We start from the raw sequence: 5,452 nt of genomic DNA, 5'->3' as shown, positions 1-5,452 counted from the left end.
ATATATATCATTGTAAATCCATGTGTGTTCTTCAAATTATATATTAGTCGTTGAAACAAAAAATTATGACAACAAGGCATGTTATTGAACACTGTTTATTTTCAAAAGAAATTTTAGACCAGACTCTGGCCTTCATCAGCTTTACTGAATGCACATGATTGGCTGTTGGAAGTTGTATATGTATATACACATACATAAAATAGTGTTTCACCCACAGCTTATTAATACTTTATCATTTTAATTATCATTACTAATAACTATTAACCTGCTATTAGTATTATTACTAAATCATCAGCAAGTAATAACCTACAAACCTATTTGTTGCACTCTCATATTATGCACCACACAACATCCTTACAAAATTCACTATGGTACAATCATTTAAAATTTGAATATTGATTGGTGTTGGGTGGGTGTTAGCAGTGTGGAATATACCGTTGCCTGATGTGGGCAAGCAATTAATCCCACATATGACACAGCAAAACTTGATTAAATGGGTAGGTAGTGTAATGGGGTAGTGGGCTAGGAAGGATGGAGGAGTATTATTTAATTTGTAACTACAGGTAGTTGGATAATTGGTAGGAAAGAGATTGTGTGCTCCTATCAAAGTTACTTAATGACGATAATACTTTGTTTTTTGAAAAAACCGATATACAGGTAATTTTGAAAAAAGTATTTTAATTTCAATTGGTTTTGCAGTTAAAAATTTAGACCAAGAGCCGTATATAGTCAAAATGAAAGACAGGCAAGCGACAAGACTGATATCTATCAATCAATCAATCAATCAGACAGGTCAGAGGATGGGTAGGACAGGTGTAAAATAGAAAAACAAACAAACAAGAACGGGGAACTAACCCCACTTTCCATGACAACTGGCTTGGATGTGTCGATTATATTGATCTGAAGCAAGATACTATGCACCTTAATTAAAATTGGTGTAACTTATGAATTTTGGGTATGAGAAATCACACAGGTGGCTCATGTCCTCTTGCATCAATGCTGTTTATTGATGTCTTCACAGGATAATGACGTTGTTTACCTGTTGGAAAAACCCATCCTAGTTGTGTGTGCGAATCATCCAGCCTTAGAATGCCACATTGGACACTGAATACAAGAGTTAGATAGCACAAGGGCAAGGGACATTTTGGCACTGGCATCGCCATTAGCGTATCCAGGGGGAAAACAGCTCGCTCCCCCAGTGGGTCCCCTTCCCCCACTGGAATGTTGGAAGTACTGTAAAAAAAATTACACTCACATGGTTAAAAATCACCTGTCACCTTATTTTGCGGGCTAGCGCCCCCTTCACTTAATCTCTGAACCCCCTCTTGACCTTTGAACCCAATCTTGACCTTTGCACCCCCTCCCCCAATCAATCTCCCATTTCAAGACCCCTAGATACTCCACTGGGCTCCACATTATGGCCACCACAAGTCGCCAGGAGCTCAGCAAATATAGCTTATTCCAAATGAGGATCTAGAGGGGGAGTTTATTTGGGTTGGTGGGGGGGGGGCGTTTATTCACAGCATGGCAATTATTCGAATAAATATGGTATAAATGCATTTATATAGCACTGCTACAGTAGCATCGCAGTGCTGGAAAAAAAAATGTAACAGTAACAAAAGCAATAACATAATATATTGTATGTAAATTTATAAATATATACAGTACTGTATTTCATTTCATTTCATTTATTTCGCCAACAATTAAAAAAAAAAGACAGCAATATCATTTTTGGTGGCAGGATAGCAAATTTAATTGCTGTGGAAAGTTTTTTTCTCCGACAAGGGTACGAATGGTGAATGCTGATAATATTAAGAAATTCAGTTATATATTCAAAATCATCAATTGAATGAAACATGAATTCAGTAACATAATGTAGGCCTTAGGCATTTAAGTGAAAGGTTTTATGTTATATATTTTGTTTTAGTTGAATGATATTGCTCATCTATTTTGGGATTTTTTTTATGATAATATAATTATTGGCGATTTCCAAAACATCAGGTTTTATGAGCTCTTTGGGATTTCCCACACATTGTTAAATGTCATATATATTTATATCAACATCAGGCCACGTCAGACAACTTTATAACCAGGTGATATGGAGTCTATTTTAGCCACAGTAATTTAATAAGCTGGGGAAGGGGCACACCTCCAAGATATTACTTACTACACTTAAAACACTCCTAAATTACAAAGAGAAGCTCTGAGCATACTATTTTAAATCCCCTCCCACCTTAAAATAAATGGAAATCTTCTATGTTGAACTGTGTTTGTTCTGTCACGGACCCTATTATATGGTCTGTGGTTCTATGCTGAATATCCATGGCGGCAAGGCTATGAATTATCACCAGGGAAATGGAAGGCTACTAAATTTGCACACAATTTCAAAAAAAAAAAACACCCGGGCCTTGTGTGCTTCCCCACCTAGTCCCTTCCCCCACCCCCTGAAAATGTTATTTCGCTAACAAGCTTCCCCTCAGTTACTCATATTTTGTGATTTTCCGTATATATTTTTTTTTTTAGATTTTAATATTAATTTTTTAGTTACAAAATCCGATTTTAAGGAATAAATAATGAACTAACGTAAACTTAAATTGATTGTAACATCTTATTCTGCAAAATATATTTACTGTGATCCTTTAAAATATGTGATTCTTTTCGTAGTCTGTTAAAACATTCAAATGTACTGTTAATGTATACTTATCTTTTATAATACTCAATCATTTTATGTATTGATTGAATTAAATTGAGATCACACAAATGAATAATGAATATCTATTATAGTAATAATACTACTATTTTATTATAAACTGTGCTATTAAACTTAAATAATTTCCTAATTTAATATCTAGTGTTTAACAGGTCGCAGTAAATGTGTATTGTAACAAGCATGGCCAAATTACGTTTTGCATAAGTGCATTATCTAAACAGCTGTTCACAGTCAACAGTACACTTTTTGCTTCAAGTCAAGAGGGTCCATGATTGTCAGGTTTCCTGGAACTGTGCAGGCTTAGGTCAGTAAACTAAAAACATTTACTGTACTAACAAGCTCCTTAGCAGGTGGCCCTTGACTTCAGGTTCACCATTTGGCTCACGAAAGAACATTGTGCTAATAACAGTTTCCACATGGAAAATGATATGTACAGTAATTATAGGGAATGGCTTAGTGGGGAACATGTCCCCCTATTATCCTCAGGATGTCATTGTCAAAATTTCAAATTCCTTTGGTAAAAAAGCAAAATTTTCCTTTTCTTTCTGAATCTTTGGTTATGTTCCTTATGGACTCCCTTAACCTACTCGGCAACATTTTTTAAACTTATTATTAGCACATTTTCTAAATTAACCCTTCTGAGTACATGTTCAGGAAACTGAGACCTATTAATGGTAGTTTCCCCCAATATTTTTGACCAAAAAATACCTCATACCCCACCTCCCACTCCAGTTATCCTGTGCAATGCCAAAATCATTTTTAAATATCACCACAATATCAAAGGGCATCCTTGTTTTCTATACATTTTCATATGTTTATTATGCAACACATGGTTATCATTTACACATGAACTGACAAAATAATGAAAAGAGAAATTAATATAATATTCAATATTTATTATCAATAAAAACAAAAAATAATAATACATTTTTGAAGTGGAAATGTATTTGGCTGCATGCTTAAAGCAAAATATTTTATATAACTGTATATCAAAAAAGATTTTAAAATATAATATTCTTTTCATACCACCAACTCTCTTTAAATTTAGCCCGTATTGCTCATAAGGATTCTACTGGTCTGAAGAATATAGAAGTGCTATTTGTAAAAATGTTGTACCCCATCATCCTCCCCCCTTAGAAAAATTCTGGATCCACCCCCTGGTACCGTATGTTGGTGAGGGAAATATTTCTCTTTACAGCTTTCTATTACCGTAATTAAATGTTTAGAATTATTGAATGTTGATGCTGAATTTTATTAGTCTGACATATTTTTACCACAAATTATTCTCGGTCAGTGGCATTTTCGGTTTTTTTGTGTGTTGTGACTGATTATTTAATTAAGACTTATTAGTCAATATACAACAATATTTCCACTTATTTTGTCAACTACCATTCAAAAGTTAATAGCCTGTCATATACATATACGTGGAGCTTAAAAAATGTGACCAATTGACATGTTTAAACAAGTTCAGTCACAAGATGTTGAGTCACGAGAAATAATAGAGCCCACCTCAGCAGGCTGATGAAACCTGCACAATAGCAGAAGCTTCTAGGCTTATGAATATTCATGACGTCACAATGTAATTCACTCAACCTTGCTGATTGCGTGGGCAGTGTTTAACAAACAGGATTTTCCACTGCTAAGGGTCACGACAGGAAATAAATTTTAACAGCACTAATTTTTGTTGTTGTAATATTACACTTATCAGAATTAGTTGCTGTTGAAAACTGTTATTATATTATAATATGGAATATTTTAATTTTAATAGTAAAGTATATCATCATATATATACAAAAATTAAGAAGAATGTTTTTAAATTTTATTGTGAAGATTTGATAACTGCGAACAATAATGTTGTTAAATATTTCAGGTTGGGAATAATAATCGATAGCACATGATCATAATTGAGATAAAAGGTTGTGTAGAGAAGGGAATACCATCAAGCAAATGAGGATATGGGGATTCCCTTGTACAGCACTTAAGTTTAACTGGCTATGGAACTAAAGTTTTGTTCAGATATTTTATTTTGTTTTATGCCCATATATAGTCATGATGTACCTATATTTGGTCATGATGTGATGTCATCATGACCATATTTAGGCATGTCACATGAAATTTGATATTCTGGGCAAAGCTTAAAAACATACAGTAGAACATGGTCAACTTTGCTTAACAGCTTCCCATGCAACTATAGAGATATGTTGGTAACAGATTAATGATTGATATTCTAGTTGTGTTTTTGATATTGTAGTTGTTTGTTTTTTTTGAATTTATGAATAAAAGATACCGAGATATATATAATGATAAATACATAATCAACAAATAGGCCTATATCTTATTTTTATAATAAATTATTACTAATACTCAATCACTATATGTTGCTATGGTGATGTGCAATAAAGATTCAATAAAATGACTGTAAAACTCATGCTTTTGATGTACAACAGTATATTGTGTTGTCATTATTTTTCTTTTAATTTTATTGCCTTCCTTGCAGTGTTATTATTGAAGTTATTTCTGTACTGATTATTGAGTAAAATAATTTTCCTGTTTTTGAGAATTTTTCTGTGACCAACCAGTGGCATAAAATGGGGGTGCTGATGACGGGAGGGGGAGAACGAAGGTGAAGTGGAGGGGGGGGCTCAATGATCAGTTGAGGGGCACTAATTTGCAAAATAAGGAGATTTTAGGTTATTTTTAACTACTTGACCGTGATTTGTTGGGGGGGGGGGGGGTTAGGGG

Source organism: Anneissia japonica, unplaced genomic scaffold, assembly GCF_011630105.1.
Source record: "Anneissia japonica isolate Jap-2015-1 unplaced genomic scaffold, ASM1163010v1 scaffold287717_len1600092_cov198, whole genome shotgun sequence".
Classification (NCBI taxonomy): domain Eukaryota; kingdom Metazoa; phylum Echinodermata; class Crinoidea; order Comatulida; family Comatulidae; genus Anneissia; species Anneissia japonica.
The sequence above is the reverse complement of the archived record's forward strand: the minus strand, read 5'-3'. Positions refer to the sequence as shown.